Here is a 13,043-nt window from a genome sequence, read left to right as displayed (position 1 = left end):
GCTTGTGCAGTCCACACCACACATTCATAATGTCCCAAGTACTTCAGAACATTTCCTCTTCATCTAATTATCTGTTAGATTTATCTATCTTTCCATCTATATTTCTATCTATCCATTTGTCAATCTCTTCAGATTGATATACAGATATGTATATTTTTAAATCTATGCATAGCTATATGAAATTTTAAAATAATACAAGAGTTAAGGCTACTCTAAGAAAAAGTCAAGACTACACTACAAATAAAACAATGAAACTAAACGTATAAATATTCACTCCATACAACTACAAATCCAACTTTATTACTCGCTTTAAATATTAACATCAATATCATAGTTCAAGTATAGAGTCAGTGTTTGAATCTTAATGTTATTTCTACTGTTTGGTGACTTTATGTTTTGTTGGTGTAACACTAACTCTTATTTATTATTTAGTTATGTTTTTTTATTTTATTTCAGTGTTTTTTTGGGGAGTTTGGTGTATGGCGTATAGTGTACGAGTGTATGTTTCATAGGTATAAGTATAAGATGTATGAGAATGCTAGCGTATGAGTGTTTAGTGCATGAGCATATGCCATATGCATCTTGCATGAATGTCTCATGTATGAATGTATGGCATATGAGTGTAAGATTGATGACAAAATTGCATACAGCATTTGAGTGTATGATACATATCTTGCGAGTGTATGGCGTATGTGTTTATGGCAAATGTTTTTTTCATCTATGTATGGCATATGAGGGTATGGCTTATCAGTGCTTGCCATGTGAGTGTATGTCATGTGCATAGGGCAAATGGATGTTGTATGAGGTATGGCATATAAGTGTGTGGAATATGAGTATATGACTATGGCTTTTTTCATTTGAGTTTATGGCATATGAGTATATGGTGTATGAGTTTATGGCGTAGGAGTGTATGTCCTATGAGTGCATGCAGCATAAGTCTATGGCACATAACTATGGCGTAAGGTGTATGGCATATGAGTTTATGGAGAATGTGACGCACATGAGTGTTTGACATGCGAGGGTGTGGCATATGAGTAACTAGCATATTTGTGTCAGGTATATAGGGAGTGTGAGTATGTTGCATTCGTGTATGTTGTGTGAGTGTATGCTGTGTGAGTGTATGGAGTAAGAGTGTGTGACATAAGTCTGCATGGTGTATTTTACATGGTGTAAGTGTGCATGGAATACGTGTGTTGTATAAGAGTGCATGGTGTGCTATAAGAGCATGTGCTATAGGAGTACATGTTGTAAGAGTGTGTGTCATAAGAGTGTATGTCATAATTGTTTGTGGCATACATGTATTTGGTGTTATAGTGTGTGGTGTAAAGTGCATGAGTGTTTGGTGTATAAGTGTCTTTTATGTGAGTGTATGGTGTATAAGTAGAGTATGAGTGTTTTTTGTTAAGTTAAATGAATTGCACATGTCATATACGACTTCTACATGTATGAAAATGCACAGTAGAGTGATGTTTGACTTCAAAGGGAGTTTTTGTGCGTGTAGGAGGTGTATAAGAGTTTTACATTGCATACATGTATGCAATTGTAATCTACTATACGTCTTAAACACATATGAAAACTGACAATAAAGCCAGTCCTAACTTTGATGTGAGTTTTCATACATATAGTAGTGTACAAAATGTAAATACTCTTATATGCCACCAATACGCATTAAACTCACTAGTGTACAGTTTTCTTTTTTATAGAAAATGCACAATAATTATGTGCACATGTGACGTATAGTGCACATACTGCACTGCCATTGGTACTGCATGTATGATCATACAGTTTTTGCATGTACATCATGTACAGTCATGCGTAGGCATGTAGGTTTTTACATTTCGGAAATGTACAGTGTGCACACATATGTACACATTTCAATGTAAAATGTACATTTGTTGTATGAAAAATATGCCTGTTCGAGGACATTCACGTGCTTGTGCGGTGCGGGTGACACCTACCTGTGAGTGCACACATGTGGAGGTGTGGAGGATTTGAACAGTTCTGAGATGTACAGTATGTACATGTACAAGCACAGTCCAAATAGAAAATGTTTAGTAATCATGCACACGCGCGTTAAAGAGACAAATCTTAATACTTGGATATCTAAGAATTGGCTTGCATCCTTTTCAAAATGTTTTTCAGAGCACCAAATCCTGATAGGGTAGGTGCATGCTAAAAATCAGAGTCCAATTTTGTGATGTTTAACCAAAAAAATGATTTTACCTGAAGGAAAAACCCATGTTAAAAGCTGCTCAAAACATATTTAAAAACATCTATTGTTTAAATAGAAAAGGAAAGTGGTCCATGAAAATTCCAAAATCTCTGTGGGATTTTTAAAAATGTTCTGTGAAAGGGTTCAAATGTTGTTGAGAAACGTTATTTTCTGAAAATCCATTGACAATTCGTTTTACCTGTAACTATGTTATGCAAAAAGGGATTAACAGGAGAGACCATGTGACGGAGAGCAGAAGAGCTTTTCATTGGCTCAGGGTCGAGGAGTGAATCCTCTTTAAATCCATGACGCTGGTGGATAGATGCCTCTATGGAGCAGCACCATCATACCTCAGATCCAAGTTCACCCGCTATATCCCCAACAGGGCCCTGAGATCACAAGCACTAGGTAAATTACTGGTACCGTCGGCAAACCGAGCCCATGGTGCCGGGAAATCATTTCCGGTCCAGGCAACCCGGCAATGGAATAACCTCCCAGTGACAATGCGAGCAGAACCAAAATCACAAAATCTTCAGGAAAAGCCTGAAGATGCACCTTTTTAAGTAATCCCTCAACATAATAGTATTCTTACCTACACCTGAATGTCTACCCGATTTTTGGCTTTGTCTCTCTGCGCCCTGATGCCCGCGGGCTGTCGGCGCATTACAAATACAAAATACAAATACAAATGCAGTAGCACAACAGCATAATGTATATCAGTGAAAGAGTTGAATTCCAGTGTAAAAAGGCTGTGAAATCTGAGGTGTTAATGACTCCAATCAAGCATTCCCACTAAGTCAGTGCCTTGTCTGGGATTGCTCAAGAGAAGCCCTTATTTATATATTTTTATGACAAGTTATAATCTGGATGATGAACCCTTGTATAACACCCCTCTCTTAGAATCCCCCTGACCCCACTGAGCCAAGAAGTAGGTTTGTTTTGCAAATTAAAAAGGTTTATTTGAAAAATTAAACAATAGATATATATCACACTTTTATAATAAATTAATATTTGATATCACACTTAGACATATGACAGTGATCCACAATGGATGATGTTATACTAGCACACTAGTTTAATTACTTAGGAGTAGTATAGAGGATAAGGTAGCTGAGAATGCTTTATGGTTTCAAGGAGATGCAAAGATGAATAAAAGGCAGTACAGAAATAAACTTGATATGATTTCAGCAAAAGATAATATGATCACTTACTCTCTGACAATTCACTCCCCCCCTATGCAATGTAAGGAGATGGAAGTAACACACACAGTCTTCAGGAATATAATCACAGTACAATACGAATTCAGTTCCCCCCTAGAAAGATTTTAGCACCAGGGATGATTTTGAAACACAGGCGAAAGACTTTCAGGTGATTTGCAAGGGAGTGAAATATGCTAAAATTGATTTTAATTCCATCTAGAGGTTCAGGGTGAGTGAGAGATACTTTAAATCAGTTCAGGTCCACACTAACAATGATTAATGAGGGATTATCAGGTTGAAAACAGATTTCAGTAATGGAAGCAAAGGACAGATCTTTCTACACGTGGTTGAAATGAAGCAAAATGTCAAATTGCGGCACTTTTTCCGAGTGCGTCGAGCGCAATTATGGAGGCGCTATAAGGAGTAGAAGTAGCAGGTCGGTTCAGAGCTTGTTGGAAAGCTGGCAATCTTAGCTTTACAATAAAAGTTAAATTTCGTTCCTAGGATGCACGGTTCCAAAGATACAGACGATTTTGTAAAGGTAGTTTTTCAGAAATGAAATGAAATTACAGTTTTGGAATGACAGATGCGCTTTGAAAGGTTTGAATCAACAGGAGGAACACATGATTTCTTATGATGCAGTTCTAAACAGGTTCAAATGTTTTGAATCAAATTATTTTAAGCTAAGAGATGGGTTCTGCACAGTTCTAGCTGGGCACTCACACTATAAATTTGAAAGGAATGGCCTCGTCACGGATCTGGTCAACAAGTTTAGCTGCGGTTCTCCATGCTCGGCGGGTCAATCAGGCACTGGTTCTGTTCACAGCGGTGAAGTGGAAGAATGGGACAAAAGACTCCCCCCAATCTCCTCGCGCACCTGGCCTAGAGGATCGCGACCCAGACACCCACCACGAGATGAATTTGCCTATCTACCAGACGACCAAATACCCTGGTTCAGGAACATACGGATGTGCCCATCAGCCTGCCCACCAGCCTGCCCTGCTCAAGCCGACACTTGCGGCATGGATGAACTCGACTAAACCCTTCAACAGTAAGGAGATACATCGTTAGAGATGCCATGACGACCAAGCCGACTGTCAAGACCACCCGTGTAACCACGCACACTGGACACCCCCACACCAATCCACACGAAGAACATACTCAGTGCTATGACGTAGGTGACGGACACACCCACTGACGCGCATCTTTATTATTTTTCACATAGGTTTTTCGAAATGCAGAAACGCAAGATGCAAAGCACTCATCTAAATGCTTGCTGACGCTTCTCCTAACCCTTGCATTGTGATGGAAATACAACCAAGACATGATACTGCCTATGAAGCAATGTGATACCACAACTTAAAGTGCAGTACATTAAACATCCCCACCTATGCACCAGGCCGAAGTAGGCCGCAAGCAAGAGCCTCCATGAACATTGAACGAGCAATATTACAATTGCTGACCCTGCAGAACGAGCCCAGCGAGAACTGACAGCCAAGGGGGCAAAGGAGGGAGAAGTCGCCTGGGTCCCACGTTTGAGACACAGGCTGCAACAATGAAATGAGCCAATGGACACCTACAGCGATGGGAATGGTCTGCTCTCAGGCATATGAGCAAATCCACGCATTGTCTGCACGAACACATAGTTACATATTGTTGCAAATGACAGGTACACCGCGAGCTGGGAACAACGATGGTCCCAGGCTGGGGGGCTCGCGAGTGGACCAATCAGAACATGGGGCACTCATCACTGACGCCACTAACATTAGCCAATCATTAGGGGTCTTTGTGTAACAATTTTCAAGTATCTAATAGAAGGGACAACCCAAGTATACCACCTGACTGACCCTTAACCACTAACAGCGTTCTCTATACGTATGCTATACTAACCCTACCACTCGAGGAACCAATCCAGAGTGGCGATAGGTTTTTTGCTAACTTTCCCAGGTGACGCAAGTAGCGCGTCATACTGAGGCAAAAAGGGGCCTGCGAGCCCCACGAATTTCGAGAGTCTGGACGGACGCGTACGATCCTAGACCCATCCCTGCCGTTATTCAATAAACAGCAGAACCACCTTGCTTCTTGTGTGTGTCTCATACTCAGTTTTGGGATACACGGGAGGAGTTGGGGCCTCCCAGCCCGGAGGTCCGCGGAAGGCCAGCCGACCCCGGGAGAAAACCCCCCGACAAGTTGGAGGCACTGCTGAGATCTGTTTAAGATCTGCCTTTTATTTTATTTTTCCGAGTGCTCTCGTTGCGAGGAGGCCCGGCGGCGCGGCCCCCTCTGCCGCTGCCCCCTTTTTGAGGACTACAGGACCATCGCGGAACTGCGAGAAGACCGGACAGCGCAATCCGGATATTGGCCCTCGGGAGCCGGTTGAGAAGTATCCCGCCCGCGGTTGGCGAGTGTCCAGACATGGTCCAGACGAGGGGAGGTGGCGAGCCGCTTGGAGGGGTGCACGCAGTCGAGCGGCCCCGCATCAAGAGAACTTGGTGAGTATGCCACATCCAGCAAGCAATGTGAAATTGTGAGGGAGGGGGGAGGAATAGAATACGGGAGGTGGGAGGTGTACAAAGGTGCGCGGCGAAGATTTGATAAATTAGTGTTGACGGTGAAGTGAATGGTAGCTGGACAAGTGCGAGAGCAGTCCGCTACGCTACGAAGAAGGGTGGGCGGAGCACGAAGACATCACCTGCGGCCGCTCGTAGACACTGATTGGCTTAGGTCGCGACCACCTGTAAGGGTGTATGTGTGTGTGTGTGTGCGGTTTCCTACGAATTGGCGATTATTGATCAATGAGTAGATGAGGATCCCTATTGATCGAGCAGAGAAACTCGATAGATAGATGACGTTTTCCTGTAGGCGGTAGCTAGCTGGTTGCCTAATACGGAAGATAATTGGCTGGTTAAGCCCTCCTGTTGAGGGGCGTATCACACGCGAGGCGACGCAGCGTGCGCAGTCTGATTATATTGTTGGTTACCTTGTTCCAGGCGTGACAAGAGGACAGCTGTGGGGTTAACGGGGATAAATAGCAAACTTATTTCGAACTTTTAAAACATGAAAAGAACTTACCGGTAGTTTTGGAAGAGGTCGGTGACGTCACCAGCAGGGCTTTCATAGGATACCTCGAGCACAAGGCATTGTTGAAGAGTGGTGGGGAAGAGAATAGTGGTAAGGGAGTGGACACGGAGATAAACGGTAACGATTATATCGGGGAAAGGTGAAGTGAGGGACGTGACCGCGCACGGAGAACGCCGGCCACGACGAGTGAGGAAAGAGGAGGAGGGGTGAAATAAAGTGGGACGGCTGTATAAGCATGTCACACAGGGCACGCAGCCGCAGGGGGCTACGTGCGCCTCGGCCGTAGAGGGGCCGTAACGGTGTTAGGTGAAAGAAGAAAAGAGAGAAAAGAATATATAATCGTAAATGCTATATTTTACTATTTTCTTTTAGCGGACGATCGCAAGTCCCCAAAATTACAGGGCCAGGTAAAACATCTGAAATTGTATAGCGTTCATTATTAGCAAGATAACCGCTACCATATCGAGGGAGGATAACAACTAAGTGCTACTATGTCATACGGGACAGGATCGGGAGGGTGGGGGAACACCCTCACTACCCCGCTACAGCATATATGTAAAACACTGTCACCCCATAGGGAGAAACTAATTAAATACAGCATAGAATGGACACAGGGGACGGACAACAAAATGACGACACCATGGCCGCCTAATGGCAGTTTCGACCCATATGTCCAACACTCACTATTGACCCATCTACATAACACATACAAGGGGAAGAAGTTGACACACCATGTGGAGGTGTTTAACTTATGGAGGATGTTCCAGGGGTCCCGACCAGGACCAAACGGAATGTTCACTGTGGGGGAAACAAAGGAGGAGAAGAAGGTTAAGGAGGAAGAACAGAATGGGGAAAAAGAGAGTGAAGGCACACAGTGCACGGGGAAAGGACAAGAGGGAGGAGAAAAGAGTAGCAACCTAAACGAAACAGAAATAAAAAAGGAACAGGGCGACGACATGCCCCTAGCGAAGGTAGTGAAAAAAGAGGAAGGGGGGTTATATCCTATAACGGAACTACGAGAAATAGTGAGAGAACAATTAAGGGCGGCTGAGGGGTATTCGAACCCAGCATACAGCCCACCACCATATACAGCTACAGGTGGCTACACGGGAGGGGAGGCGACAAGTACGGTAGGGTAAACTTATACGAAGATGCCTGCAGGGGAGGGGAAGACTAGCGAAGAACAAATTGCAGCAATAGGACACGATGAGTGGGTAGCTGCACAGGTGTTATTAAAATTGCGAGGTTCATTAACAGGAGAAGAGAAGTAGGTAGTAAGGAAAATGAACGATAACAATGACAGTAAGAGCGAGATGAAAGGGGAAGGGGGAAAAGAAAGGAGGAAGAGCTGTTACAAGAAGAAGAAGAGATTTTAGAGGAACGATTAGCAGAATTAAGGAATGAGCAAAATGCCCTGATCAAACAGCTTGAGAGGGAGGAAAGAGAGAGAAGACGAGAAAGGAAAGAAAGTAAGAATGAGTTGGAAAAAATGAGGGAACGAACTGAAGAACGAAAGAGAGAAGCTGAAAGGGTAAAGGCAGCAGCAGAAAGGGTATCTCGAGCAGCACAGCGCGACAAGAAAAGGGAGGAAGAAGAAAAAGAAAAGGAAATGGAAATATGGAAGAGGAAAATACTATCAGAAACGACAAAGAAATATGAAGAAGGGAGGATGGTAGAAAGCATATTAGAACGGGAAAGAGAGAGATGGGAAAGGAGGAGAGAAGAGGAAAGGCTATTGGAAAAAATGAGTAGTGAAGTAATGGAGGAATTAATAAAGAAAAGAGAAGAAATCGGTGGAGAAATAGTAGAGAAAAAAGAAGGGGAACGAGAAGATAGGAGAGGGGAGAGTAAAGTAAGGAGATATGTACGCAGAGACACAGAAGTAGCAACAACATCAGCACAAAGGGGAGCAATTGGTAAAGAGGAAACGGGAGGAACGCATTTAATAGATTTAAAAACAGTGACGATTAGGGGGAAAAAGACAGATTGGGGGTTGTCGCTCCTGGATGACTTTTGCAGCGAGGAAGAAGAAGGAATGGAGAGAGAAGGAAGAAATAGGGAAAGGGAAAGCTTAGATAAATTGTACATCACCCGGACCAACAGGGAATCACCATGGGCCTGCAGAGGGAAGGAAGAACTGGGGGGAACTGAGGGGGAAGGGCAAGGAATGGCGGGAAGGCACACACATGCAGCTACACCCACATCATCCCGTCCAACATGCTCCACCACCCCGCACTCATCCCGTGCAACATGCCCACCTACACCCGCACCCGCCCCTCACGAACACACACCCTACGCTGGCAGGCTTAGAGATCTCCCTGGACGCAGGCAGGAAGAACGAGTACACACGCCCACATCAAATAAAGGAAATGATAAAAGAAGGGGAAGAGATGCAGGAGAAACAGTTACGAGCAGGGGAAATATGGACATAACAGACGATGTAGATGACACGGAAGAAGAGGAGGGGTATACGGACTCGACTCTGGGAAACCAGGGGGGTCAGATAGGACACAACCTAATGCCACTTTTGGAGAGAGGAGGGGTTAGACCACAATATGTCCCTTGGAAGCATGCAGACAAGGAAAATATAAAGTGCAGGCTCCCATCATTAAGTGGAGGTGCGGGGAAATGGATATATGAAATGGAAAAACATACCGCAGGACAGAAAATGGCAGTAGGAGATGTGAAGGGCCTACTAATATCAATATTGGGGGATGCAGCAGATGACATCTGGAAGAGAGCAGGCTTCCCCGGGGTCACAATAACAAACACATCACACGACGGGGCGCCATTCGCAAACTGCAGACATGCATTATGGCAAGCACTGAGGGTACAATACCCAGACACATCAGACATAGGAGCAATTACATCACGCAAGATGCGTGAGAACGAAGATCCTGTTGATTATATCCAGGAAATTCAAGAGAAGTGGCGTATGCAAACTAGAGAGCAATGGGACAAGACACCAGCAATATTTTATCATATACTAATACAAGGGCTCCCGGAGGCAGTGCAGAAACAATTGAAGAAAGTAGTGGGGATGGAAGCAAAGGCTTGGCCGGAAATACAACTGACGATAGTACATCATTGTAGGACATGGCAAGAAAAGATGAAACAAAAGGAAGAGGATAGGAAAGCGGAAGAAGCTAAATTAGTGCAGAAAAAACTTACTAAGTACACAATGGAAGGTGCACTAATAACTACACCTACAACAATGACACCAAACCCCACGCAAGTAGTGGCCGCACAAGATCCCTCACAAATACAATCACCACAGATTATAGCACAACAGCTGCCACCACCCCCACCATACACGACTAATATGGGAGGAGGATACTCAACATCAGGAGCTGGATATTATAATTACAACATGGGATTGGGAGGAATGATGAGGGGGAGGGGATACGGCTATAACGCACAACAGCAAGGGGGAGGATTCAGAAGCTTCTACCCCACTGGGCAACCAGTATACCAGGACAATTCAGGAAGTTTCCCATGGCAGACCAGGGAACCACCTGTATGTTGGATTTGTGGATTGTTAGGACACATGTCACGCACATGTAGAATGAGACCCTCCACACCAGCGTGGGGAGAACAGGGACAAAAAGGGCCTACAAGGGAACAGCAGGGTCACCAACAACAGCAGGCACAGCAACCGGGCAGTACGCAGCAACAGTTAGTAACACAACAACAGCCACAGACATATTCACAACCGCAACAACAGGTAGCGATATCACAACAACACCAAGTGCAGCAAGTACAGCAGCCCACTCAAATTCAGGACCAAAAGGTAACCTCCACCAATACACAGCTACAGCAAACACAACTGGGAAGGGTGACACAGGAAGTGGTCAATCATTATACCCACAATAGGACAGCCCACAGACGTCCTTGGTGTGTCCCATCCTGTCGGTAACACCTAATAGTGCGGAGGAACCACGCATAGAGGTAACGATAGGTGACAAAAAGTTATCATTCCTTGTTGACACTGGGGCAGGTAAATTTAAGATGTCAGGTGAGGCCATGAACACCCAAGGATTCTCTGGGGCTAGGGGGTTGGTTCCCTTTACTGATAACATCCCCTTATCAATAGGGGACTATGACATGTCCGTCCCGCTTTTATATTCAAGGGACTCGCCAGTAAACATACTTGGGAGAGACATAATGAGCAGGTTGAATATGACAATCTCCTTCACGGAGGACGGCATTATTTGTTCCACCCCTGGAATAAACATGCTCACTGCACGGCAAATTATGCAAGCATACTGTGGGCAGACAGTGACTAGGGCTGAGCCAATAGATGGCAAACTGTTCCAGTACGGAACAGACATGGCATTCGCATGGATGCCAGGAATAGAAGGGAAGATCTGGAGGAGGCCAGCAGCCTATCTGTTCAGGCCTGAAACACCAGCCAATGAACCAGAAGGAAAGGTGATTTCAGTGAGCATCGAGAGCATTATAGCGACTGCTGATTATATCGCAGTACATGCCCAAGACCGGGAAGGAAGAGCATGGAGGGCAGTGATAGCGCTGGCTGAGGGATGCAGGCTCACCCAGGTGTCAGACGAGGAGCTCTTTTCAGAAGACAAGGAAGAGGGTGAAATGGTATTTATGATGAGTGTAGATATATGGCTAAGAGTGACATACAAACAAGTGGCACAGAAAATTGCAATGGCACTTGAAGCACCCACATCTACCCCAGTTCCCTTTTTCGAGGAGGATATGGCAAATGTTCCAACATCATTGTGGACTACTAGTCCCTATGACGTGGGTTGCATAAAAAGTATCGGGGGAGTAAGAATAAAACTGAAAAAGGGTACAATACTCCCTAGAGTGAAGCAATACCCACTATCAAAAGAGGCAGATGAGGGCATATATGAAACAATAACGGCCCTTATAAATAATGGCATATTGGTACCATCAGAATCACCATGTAACACGGCCGTGTATCCAGTGCGCAAAGCTAAAGGAGGGTCGTGGTGTTTCATCCAGGACCTCAGGCCCTTGAACAACATTGTAGAAGCAGAATACCCCATAGCAGCAAACCCGGCCGCCATATTATGTGGAATTCCAGCAGAGGCCTCACGATTTACAGTGATTGACCTCAAAAATGCCTTTTTCTCAATACCTCTGCATCCAGATTCACAAGATCTGACAAGCTTAATGTACAGAAACACAAAGTGGAAACACACCAGGTTACCACAAGGGTACTGCGAGTCACCCTCAATTTTCAACAGAGTAATACAGATGGACTTGGGAACCATTGAGTTGGAAAGTACGGTGTTGCAATATGTTGACGACATAATAATTTGCAGCACAAGCGAAAAAAGGTGCAGGGAGGACTCATTAAAAATGCTGACAATATTGGCTGAAAAGGGTTACAAGGTAGACAAAGAAAAGTTACAATACTGTCAGGAACAGGTATTATACATTGGTCAACTGATATCCCAACACGGAAGAAAGATTGCACCACAAAGAGCACAGGCTATATCAAACACGCCATTACCACAAACAGTGAGGGAGCTGCAGCAGTTCCTGGGATTGTGCAACTACTGCAGAGCATGGGTTTTTGATTGCAGCTCATACATAGGACCCCTACTTGAAGCATTGAGAGAAGCAAACAAAGGGGAGAAAAATTTGGGGTGGACAATGGAAATGAAGGAAGCATTTGACGAATTGAAACACGCAATATCAACTGCTCCGGTACTGGCCACCCCAGATTATGAACGACAGTTCTTTATCTTTTCACATTGCGACTCAGCAGTAATGAAAGCAGTGTTGGCTCAAAAAACAAGCATGGGATACAAGCCAGTAGCATTTTACAGCGGTCACTTGGACCCTGTTATGTTAGGTCATTTCCCTTGCAAACAAGGCCTCGCCGCAGCTGCCTTTGCGGTAGAGAAATCATCATCTATTACAATGGGATGCCCAACGACACTATTTGTGGAGCATGCACTATTTGCAATATTGAACAAGCCTACGTCCACACTAACCACGCAGAGAGCGTCAGGTTATGAGATCATCTTATCTAGACCAGAACTATCTATTGTTAGATGCAGCACAGTTAATCCTGCAAGGTTTATAGCAGAAGTTATTGAGGAAGGTGACTATGCTCATGATTGTACGCAGACTACTGAAATGTACTCATGTACTAGAAAAGTTGAAGAGGATGCGCTAAATGGAGGAGAGCTCTTGTTCATTGATGGGTCATCGACAATAGACCAGAGTGATGGGTTAAGGAGAACTGGGGTAGCAGTTGTAAAAATGACAGAGGAATTGGTGTGTGTCACGGTGAAATGTGTACAGTTACCACAGCATTATTCTGCTCAAGCAGCAGAATTGGTTGCACGGATCTTGGCGTTGAAGGAAAGCTTTGACAAAAGAGTTACTATATATTCTGATAGCGCATATGTCACGTCAACTGTCCACTCGGGGTTGACAAAATGGCGGAGAAGGGGGTTTAGGAGAGCTGACGGCACCCCAGTGCAACATGCTCTCTTATTAGCTGAGTTAATTGAAGTAGTAAATAATCCCCAGGAACTAGCTTTGGT

General features: G+C 44.4%; 1 protein-coding gene across 3 annotated transcripts in view; it reads right to left on the bottom strand.

The window, feature by feature from the left end:
• The window catches only part of CREB5 (cAMP responsive element binding protein 5), a 1,617,326-nt gene that overhangs the window by 176,589 nt on the left and 1,427,694 nt on the right, over positions 1–13,043 (bottom strand). The gene's annotated exons all lie outside the window — the stretch shown is intronic.

Source organism: Ambystoma mexicanum, chromosome 2q, assembly GCF_040938575.1.
Source record: "Ambystoma mexicanum isolate Mex_15411 chromosome 2q, UKY_AmexF1_1, whole genome shotgun sequence".
In the NCBI taxonomy this organism is placed as follows: domain Eukaryota; kingdom Metazoa; phylum Chordata; class Amphibia; order Caudata; family Ambystomatidae; genus Ambystoma; species Ambystoma mexicanum.
This window is presented reverse-complemented; position numbering and strand designations above follow the sequence as displayed.